Here is a 10,860-nt window from a genome sequence, read left to right as displayed (position 1 = left end):
ATGTTGATATATAATTTGCTTTCGTATGGGAATTTAAATATGCCTGAATACCCTGAATGTTTGACCATGTTATTCCTGTGATAAAATGCCATAAAATTCAAAGTTCCTAACATGGGGCTGTTTTCAAATTCAAAATCCGTGGCCTTCGATAGGCGAGGCAGAGGCGAACGAGACAGTACCTGATTCTTCTAGTCTGTTTTTTTATGTTTTTATCATAGCCATGCATTATTTATCTTATCCTATTTATTGTTATGATATTTCTCCGGTGTAATCTTCGATTGCACCCTGATTTGGTGTTCTGACATGTTTCTTTTTTTTGAGTTTCGTAAAGGTTCACATATCCCAGGAAAAGGTTATTGGCTAGGTATTCCACTTTATTTGTGGGATACCCTTGTGGAGTTTCACCCTAAATTAATTTTTTAATGTATCAATTTCTAATGTATTAATTTTTTAATATATTATTTTTAATAATTTTAATGTGGAGTTTCATCCTAATTATATAATTAATTGTAAAACTTTGCCTTTGAATAAGTGATCTTGGACCTCTCTTTGTCGCCTTACGATTACGATATTACGGTCATGTCCCGCGAACGTGGGGATACCCTTAGCAAAGACCCTTCGGTTAAATCATCATAAAATAAATTATAGTCCCTCGGATGTTGCCTTCGAATATACAACTTTGTCCCTCGATGACCCTCCGATGTTGCCTACGGTTAAATGATGATAGTCCCTTCGAATGCTAAGGTATCCTCATAACTGTTGCCTTCAATGACCAATCGATGACCCTACGATGACCCTTTTACATCCAAAGGATAAAACTACTTATTTCTCAATAATAAGGACAGTTTTACCCTCATAAGGATAGGAAATGCCCGTAAAGACCTTGGGTCGGTATAACTCTTAATTGCTGGCTCACAACTTAAAACATTTTTTTTGCACCTCACACCTTTCAAAATGCCTTTAGAAAATCACCACTTGGTATACATTCATACTAGAATCATTACCGAGTTATATTTTTCTAAACAATTTTCAAAACTAAAACGGGATAACCACTTTGTATACATTCATACAATAATCATTACAAAGTTAAATTCTCTTTTCAAAACAATTTTCCAAACAATTCACAAACACTTTTTTTCAGACAAAAATAATATAAGTGATCGAGCAATTAAGAGCCCATGGATAACCATGGATACAAAGGGTGCTAACACCTTCCCTTTGTATAATGTACCTCCCGAACCCAAAATCTAAATTAAGGTCTTTCCTGTTCTTTTCCACCTTTCCTTATTGGATAAAAGAAAAGTCGGTGGCGACTCTTGCTAACCGCGACATTGCGATAAAAAACACAAAAAGTCCAGTTCACCGTATGACAGAACTGGCGACTCTGCTGGGGACCCTTAAAAAGAGAGGTTACCTTAAAAACAAGATCACTTATTCAATTTGTCTGATTTATTTTTAAGGGGTTGCTTGGGTATGTTATGCTTGAGTGAAAGATCCTACACCCGGATCTAGTGTACCTTAGGTAAGTAGCAAGAGATCATCGCGACTGTCCGGCGTATACTGGAATGGTCAAAATGATGGCTACGGTTAATGTGGCACTTTGGATGTCCTGATGTTCCTCATGTTAGTTGAGGAAATATTTGGCATTCGCGTGGTGTCATAAAAGCATTAACCAGACCTTTAGAACCCTAATTGACTCATCCTGGCCATTAGAAAGTAGTGAGATAACTGGCTTCGGTTCCGACTGGAGTTGGTTGAGACTCGATACTACACTCTTTGAGATTGGACTTTAGGGAAGCTTCGGTCAACCACTTGGTGTTGCACTGAAGTGGACTTAAGGAAAGGTCAATGATTTGAGATCCTTCTAGAACCCGGTTACTATTCTAAGACAGGTTGAACCAACCAAACTTCAGTGGGGAGGGTATTTACCTATGGAACTCACGCAAGCCTTAAAACCTAGGAATGATTATTGTGTGACTTGCTTGTGCTTGTTATTTATCTAACAACATGACATCATAACAACATAACATCATAACATCATGGCATTGTACTAACCATTTCAAGGATTTAGGGATTTAACTCTGCTAAAAAAAAAACAGAAAAAACAAAAACAAAAGCAAAAACAAAAGAGAAAAGAAAAAAAAAAGCTCTTTTTGTTAGTTTATGCAAAGTTAAATCCCGAAAGTCCTTGAAAACATTTCATACATTGCATTGCATCGCATAACAGGTATTCTAAAGGATCAGTGTTCTCACGATTTTCCTCCAACAGATTCCAGCAGATTCAAACAGATTGAACAATGGCTCTCGAACAAACTGTCAAAGATCTCCAGGCCCAGAATGCTCAATTCCAGGAAATGATGCTGAGCTTATCTAAGGGGCAGGAAGAACTGAAAGCTCTTTTGATGGAGAAGAAGAAGGACCAGAAACCTGTGGGTTACATCAACCCGGGGAGAAGGCTTAAGGGACAGGTTACAGGAGTCAAGATTAGAATTCCGAAGGATTCAGAAGAAGAGACCGAGAATGATTCGGAAGATGAGAATCCTAATCTCGTCAATTCTGAGGACGACGATGAAGATTATGAACATGAACAGTACTCTCCGAAGGATGATAAGTACAAGTTGCTGGAAGAACGTATGCTAGCTATGGAGGGGCAGAAAGTGCCCGGTCTAGATTTCGAAAACTTGGGTCTGGTCTCTGATGTGGTCATTCCCCGCAAATTCAAGGTTCCCATTTTCACTAAGTATGATGGTGCCTCTTGTCCTCAGATGCATCTAAGGGCTTATGTGAGAAAGATTCAGCCGCACACTACTGATAAGAAACTGTGGATCCATTTCTTCCAAGAGAGTCTGTCTGGCACACAGTTAGAGTGGTATTATCAGCTTGAGAGCTCTAACATCCGCACATGGACTGATTTAGCAACAGCTTTCTACAAGCACTACCAGTATAATTCTGAGTTAGCGCCTACTCGGCTACAGCTACAAAATATGACTATGGGCTCTAAAGAAAGTTTCAAAGAATATGCTCAAAAGTGGAGAGATTTGGCTGGCAGAGTCAAACCCCCTATGACTGATCGAGAGTTAGTGGACATGTTCATGGGTACACTGACTGGCCCATTCTACAGCCATCTACTGGGAAGTTCCTCGTCAGGTTTCACTGAACTTATCTTGACAGGTGAACGGGTTGAAAGCGGCATTCGAAGTGGAAAGATACAGGCAGCTACTTCTGCAAGCATCAAAAAGTCCTATCAGGGAAAGAATGAATCAAATGCTGTGTACAGTGAGAGGAAGCATAACAAGAAGAATCGTGACCATACTGTTGGGGCAGTTACAATTGCCGCACCGCCATCTCAGAACTTCCAACGCAGACAAGACAGATCGAGAAGACAGTTTACCAAGATCAATATGACTTTAACCCAAGCACTGCAGAGTATGTTAAAGGCCAATTTGATTACCCTCAGAGGCCCTCCTGCAAATCCCAACACTACTTCTCCTCGTTATAATCCCAACGCCAGGTGTGCCTATCACTCCGATAGCCCCGGGCATGATACGAATGATTGCTGGTTGTTGAAGAACAAGATTCAGGATATGATCGACGCTGGAGAAATTGAATTTGATCCTCCGGCGACCCCCAATGTCATCACAGCACCTATGCCTAATCATGACCAGAATGTTAATGTTGTGGACGACAATTCTCACGTTACTGACGTTGCTGATTTAGCATCTCCTCTCCTGATCGTTAAGAAGAATTTATTGCAAGCTGGTTTATTTCCAGGTTGTGCTGAAGATTGCGATCTCTGTGTACTCCGACCCAATGATTGTTTGAAGTTGAAGAACGGCATTCAACGGCTGATGGATGATCGTACAATTCTATTTGAAAGGGTTCCTAAGGTGGACAACTCTATTGAAGAGGTATCTGTGATTGCTAGGTCCAAAGCTCCAGTGAAGATTACCGCTACTAGAGTGCCTGTGAAGATTACCGCTGAGCCCAAAGTGGCTCCCCTGATTATTACCGCACCTGGCCCCGTGCCATATTCCTCCAGCAAAGCTATTCCGTGGAACTATGGAGGCGACGTTTACATCCATGGCATAAAGCAAGTTGGTAGTTCTGCTAATCCTAATGATATTGTGGGGACTAGTAAAGTTACTCGAAGTGGAAGGATCTACTCCCCAGAAATCTCACCTCCCGCTCCCGAAATTCGAGGAAAAAGACCAGTCAATCCTCCTCAGTCAGAGACATCGGTCGAAGTTACTTCTGAAGATGTTGCCAAACAGGAAATGGAAGAGATGCTGAAAATCATCCGTAAGAGCGATTTTGATGTAGTGGAACAATTGGGGCATACTCCGTCTAAAATCTCAATGTTGTCCTTGTTATTATCCTCTGAATCCCATGCCAATGCATTGATGAAATTCTTGAAGACCGCTCATGTGCCTCAAGAAACATCCGTCGATCAATTCGAACATTATGTTGCTAATTTGACTGTTGACAATGGCCTAGGCTTTTCCGATGCTGACCTGACGCCAGCAGGAAAGAATCACAATAAAGCTCTGCATATCTCCATCGAGTGTGAGGGGATCACCCTGGCTCACGTGTTGATCGACAACGGCTCTTCCTTGAATGTGCTCCCGAAAGCTGTACTCGATAAATTTGACTACAAAAGCATTGAACTGAAACCTAGTGATGTTGTGGTGCGTGCTTACGATGGTGCGAAGAGTGTTGTCTATGGTGAAGTGGTTCTCCCTATCAAGATAGGACCTCAAGTCTTCAACACTACCTTTCACGTGATGGACATTCGTCCCGCCTACTCCTGCTTGTTGGGGCGCCCTTGGATCCATGGGGCAGGTGCGGTAGCTTCGTCGCTTCATCAAAAGCTGAAGTATCCAATAGCAGGCATGGTTGTCACTATATGTGGAGAAGAAGAGTATATTGTCAGTAGTGTGCAAGCCTTCAAATACGTCGAGATGGATGGTGAATTCTTTGAGACTCCTTCTCAGTCATTTGAAGTGGTTCCTCCACCCAGTCTTGTCCTTAAGCCAACTCCCCTTGTGCCCAAGGTTGTTCGTGCTCCCCCTGTCATGATCTCTCTGAAAGATGCTCAAGCCGTAGTTGAAAATGGTGATCGTGCTGGTTGGGGTCAACTGATCAATGTACCGTACAAGTCTGATAAAGCTGGCCTGGGGTTTAACTCTGGAAAGATAGTCAAAAATCAGATTAATGCTATGGAAGATGCTGATAGTGATTGCGACTTGGATAGCTGGATTTTCCCAACAATTGGTGACGGACTCAACAATTGGAAGACTGAAGACATTATCCCGATTTCCTTTAGTCAGGAATAATTGTTATTGTTTATTCTAGAATTGCAAATTTTAATTTTCTTTTACAATCAAACTTCTTAAAGCATTGTGTCTATGCCCGAGGCACAATGGCTAATTTGTTAGGGGTTTGTCATTTTCATAAGCATATTCATATTCAATAGATCAATGGACTTTTTGCATTCAAATATTGCGCTCTTTATCTTTCCTGTCATTTTTCAAACAAGCTATGTTTCTTGCACACACTCACGTAACAATTTGCCGATCCATATCCACTCTGGATCCTGTTGGTAATGACTCTGCTACTGTTCATTATGACTTTGAAAATCCGATCTACCAAGCCGAGGATGGAAGCGAGGAAGATTGTGAAGTCCCTGGAGAACTTGCCCGACTACTGCAAGAAGAAAAGACTATACAGCCGCATGAGGAATCAATTGAAATTGTAAATCTGGGTACTGAAATAAACAAGAAAGAAGTCAGAGGTTTCTTGGGGCACTCGAATTACATTGCCCGATTCATTCCACACTTGACTGCTACCTGCAAACCCATCTTCAAATTACTGAGACAAAATCAAGAGATGGTATGGAATGATGAATGCCAAGAAGCTTATGACAAAATCAGGAAATATCGCCAAGAACCTCCAGTTCCGATGCCACCAGTTGAAGGAAGACCTTTAATTACGTATTTGACCGTGTTAGAAAATTCAATGAGGTGTGTTGGGGCAACATGACGAGTCTGGTCGAAAAGAGCATGCCATATACTGCCTTAGCAAAAGGTACCGACTGTGAAACAAGATACTCACAGCCCGAGAAAGCTTGCTGTGCTTTGGCCTGGGCTGCTCGCCGACTAAGACAGTATATGTTGAATCATACCACCTTATTGACTTCTAAGATGGATTCTATCAAATACCTATTTGAGAAACCTGTTGTCTCCTGAAAGAGTTATCACTGACAATGGTACTAATTTGAACAACAAGATGATTACTGAACTCTGCACGCAGTTCAAAATAAAACACCATAACTCTTCTCCGTACCGGCCAAAGATGAACGGCGCCGTGGGGACTGCTAACAATATCAAGAAGGTCATGCAAGAAATGACAGTAACATACAAAGACTGGCATGAGATGTTACCCTTTACTCTTTACGATTATCGCACTTCAGTGCGCACTACGACAGAGGCAACTCCGTTCTCTTTAGTCTATGGAATGGAAGCCATCTTACTAGTGGAAGTTCAGATTCCCTCTCTAAGAATCATGAAAGAGGCGGGCTTAGATGAAGATGAATGGATTCATACTCGACTCGATCAGATAAATCTGATTGATGAGAAGAGACTTGCGGCTATTTGTCATGGGCAGATATATCAGAAATGCATGACCCAGACATTTAACAAAAGAGTTAAGAGACAGGTGTACCAACTTGGCGACTTGGTGATCAGGCGTATCATTCTACCACAAGGTGATCCCAGAGGCAAATGGACTCCCACATACGAAGGGCCATTTGTGGTTAAGAAGGTATTCTCTGGTGGAGCCATGATACTCGCTACTATGGATGGTGAAGACTTCCCACATCCCGTGAACGCGGACATAGTTAAAAAATACTACGCATAAAAGAGACCCGCTAGATCGACGTATCTAGGCAAAAGTAAGGGCATCCCGGCGAACCAAAAGGGTTCGGGCAAAAATTAGGGATATATAAAAAAAAATGTACACCCGGCAAGTCGAAAACCTGAAAAGGCGGCTTGGGCAAAAAAGGGTATCCTGGTGGACTGAAAACCTGAAAAGGCGGTCCAGGCAAAAATTAGGGATTAAAGCGTATGACTATGTCCCGTTCTCAGTCAACTTTCATCCAAGTTCGAGGGACTGACCAAGCCAATCACTTCTATCCGACAGCAAGGGATGAGATGCTCGAAGACATAATGACAGTAGTAGGCTTAAAATCAATAGGACTTCTTCCACATAGCTTTCTCTTTGTTTTCGACAATTTCCTCTTACTAGGATTTCTGTCTCCTTGTACACAAATTGCCTGTTTATAGGCCTCCTTTCAAAATCAATACAACCCTCTTTCAAAAAAAGATGCTTTTGTTTTTACTTTTCTGTTTTGGTTGCGTAAATGTCCATTGATTTAATTTGAATTAATATGTGCATTTGAATATGACTGATGTTTACCAAAATACATGCATAGAATAGCAATAGCAATTACTACCCGACTTCAGGATCGAGGAGAAGGTCTAACCATGCTTCCAATGAATCCGCTACCAATTCTATTCCCCCAGCAAGTCTGTTATTCCTCAGAAGAAATTAGCAGTATTCCCCGGCACAGCCAGTTACTCCCCAACAGAGGTCGGCATCATCAGACAGATTGATCATCTCATCCATCCTCAGCCAAGATCTGTGGAATATTTCTACCATCAGACAGAATCAAGAACCCCCTGCCGAGAAAGGGTCATCGTTACAAATATCTCCAATCAGTAGATGGGGATTTATTTTCCCCAGTAGAGTCCCCAAGCAGAACTTCTCATACGCATAACTCATTCATTACATCATTTCACAGCATACGCATGCATACAACATTCGCATTTATTTTAGCATAACACGAAACATCTCATGCATCATGACATAGCATGAAGCTAACTTTTTCTTTGCAGGTTAATTATCCTCCTGATATAGTCAAAGTAGAAGGTTCATTCAGACAGACACCTTTATCAATCACATTCAAGATTCAGATACATATTTCAAATACAGTTCATGGGAACATTCATTCTGACAACACTTCGATATCCTCCTAACGATGGCATCTCTAAGCCCATCCCAGACATTTATTGCAAGTACAACATATACAGGTTATCAGATACAGCCTAACGTACGGTTCATTCTGATTCAGCCCAACATATGACTTCTTCAGCAACTCCAATGCGGTCTAACGTACGACCCATTTGGACCTTCAAATCCTCAGATGTTGCCTAGCGTACGGTACATTCAGGGGTGTAGTCTAGCGTACGACTACTTTCTTTTTCAGATGCAGCCTAACGGACGGCTCATTCTACAACTCGGATACGATCTAACGTACGATCCATTCTGAACTTCAAACAACCCCAACGCGGTCTAACGTACGACCCGTTTGGATCTTACAACCCTCAGATGCTACCTAACGTACGGTACATTTCTGAAGTGTAGTCTGGCGTACGACTACCGCTTTCATCATCAGATGCGGCCTAACAGACGACTCATTCTGCGACGGTCTAACGTACGACCCGTTCGGATGTCCATCCCCTCAGATGCTACCTAACATACGGTACATTTCTGAAGTGTAGTCTAACGTACGACTACCCCTTTCATCATCAGATCCTACCTAACATACGGTACATTTCTGAAGTGTAGTCTAACGTACGACTACCCCTTTCGTCATCAGATTCAGCCTAACGTACGGCTCATTCTGCAACTCAGATACGATCTAGCGTATGGTCCATTCTGATCCTTTATCCCCAACAGCATATGACACACTCCGACTCCCCAGCGAAGTCGGCAGCCTAATGGATGACTCATTATACGGTCTAACGTACGACCCAGTGTGGCACCCATGTCTTCAAATTGGCCTAATATACGGCGCGATCTGAAGCTTTCGTCATCAAACCTCCCGGATGGCATCTTTAAGCCCATCTCCATCAAGACCAACTGTCGATTCTCAAGTGCAAATTTTTGGGGCATTCTAGTGTTCAATAATCTTCCACCTCCAGACCACGAATGGCATACACGCCATCCTAACTCTCTCGGTTCAAGAATATTGAACAGGGGCAGCTGTCATACCCCAAAAATTACCCATCATTTTTCCTAAAAAAAAAAAAAAAAAAAAAAAAAACGAAAAAAAAACGAAAAAAAAAAAACGAAAAAAAAAACGAAAAAAAAAAAGAAAAAAAATTTAATTAATTAATTAATTAATTAATTAAATAATTAAAATAAATAAATAAATAAAATATAACAAATTATTTTGGACTTGGGTCTCCCTCATTCCAAGCCCATTACCCACGAAATTAGTCTATAAATACTGAAGTTTCAGTAGGGGAGTGAGACTTGGAGTTTACACTGGGAGATTTACTGGAGAAAGAAGGAAGAGAAGCAAAACACTCTGAGGTTTCCTTGGAACAAAACCTTGAGGAAAAAGAAAGAGAGAGAACAGAGAAGGACGGATAGAAACTTTGGCATAGGAATCCTGCCTACCCGGAGAATTCAGAGTAAAGAAACCCTGAAGGCAGCCCATCTGCACCGAAGCCATCGCCGTCCAATTCCCGCTGCCTAACTTATTCCGATACTACAAGTGGTCAATCCCTTCAACCTTGAATTGGCAAACAGGTTTGCGTATCTCTATTGTTTATACTTTCAATTGGCCATATCTACATATATAATGCATCATGATTAAATGTTGATATATAATTTGCTTTCGTATGGGAATTTAAATATGCCTGAATACCCTGAATGTTTGACCATGTTATTCCTGTGATAAAATGCCATAAAATTCAAAGTTCCTAACATGGGGCTGTTTTCAAATTCAAAATCCGTGGCCTTCGATAGGCGAGGCAGAGGCGAACGAGACAGTACCTGATTCTTCTAGTCTGTTTTTTTATGTTTTTATCATAGCCATGCATTATTTATCTTATCCTATTTATTGTTATGATATTTCTCCGGTGTAATCTTCGATTGCACCCTGATTTGGTGTTCTGACATGTTTCTTTTTTTTTGAGTTTCGTAAAGGTTCACATATCCCAGGAAAAGGTTATTGGCTAGGTATTCCACTTTATTTGTGGGATACCCTTGTGGAGTTTCACCCTAAATTAATTTTTTAATGTATCAATTTCTAATGTATTAATTTTTTAATATATTATTTTTAATAATTTTAATGTGGAGTTTCATCCTAATTATATAATTAATTGTAAAACTTTGCCTTTGAATAAGTGATCTTGGACCTCTCTTTGTCGCCTTACGATTACGATATTACGGTCATGTCCCGCGAACGTGGGGATACCCTTAGCAAAGACCCTTCGGTTAAATCATCATAAAATAAATTATAGTCCCTCGGATGTTGCCTTCGAATATACAACTTTGTCCCTCGATGACCCTCCGATGTTGCCTACGGTTAAATGATGATAGTCCCTTCGAATGCTAAGGTATCCTCATAACTGTTGCCTTCAATGACCAATCGATGACCCTACGATGACCCTTTTACATCCAAAGGATAAAACTACTTATTTCTCAATAATAAGGACAGTTTTACCCTCATAAGGATAGGAAATGCCCGTAAAGACCTTGGGTCGGTATAACTCTTAATTGCTGGCTCACAACTTAAAACATTTTTTTTGCACCTCACACCTTTCAAAATGCCTTTAGAAAATCACCACTTGGTATACATTCATACTAGAATCATTACCGAGTTATATTTTTCTAAACAATTTTCAAAACTAAAACGGGATAACCACTTTGTATACATTCATACAATAATCATTACAAAGTTAAATTCTCTTTTCAAAACAATTTTCCAAACAATTCACAAACACTTTTTTT

The sequence above is a fragment of the Lathyrus oleraceus genome, chromosome 3 (genome assembly GCF_024323335.1).
Source record: "Lathyrus oleraceus cultivar Zhongwan6 chromosome 3, CAAS_Psat_ZW6_1.0, whole genome shotgun sequence".
Classification (NCBI taxonomy): Eukaryota; Viridiplantae; Streptophyta; class Magnoliopsida; order Fabales; family Fabaceae; genus Lathyrus; species Lathyrus oleraceus.
This window is presented reverse-complemented; position numbering follows the sequence as displayed.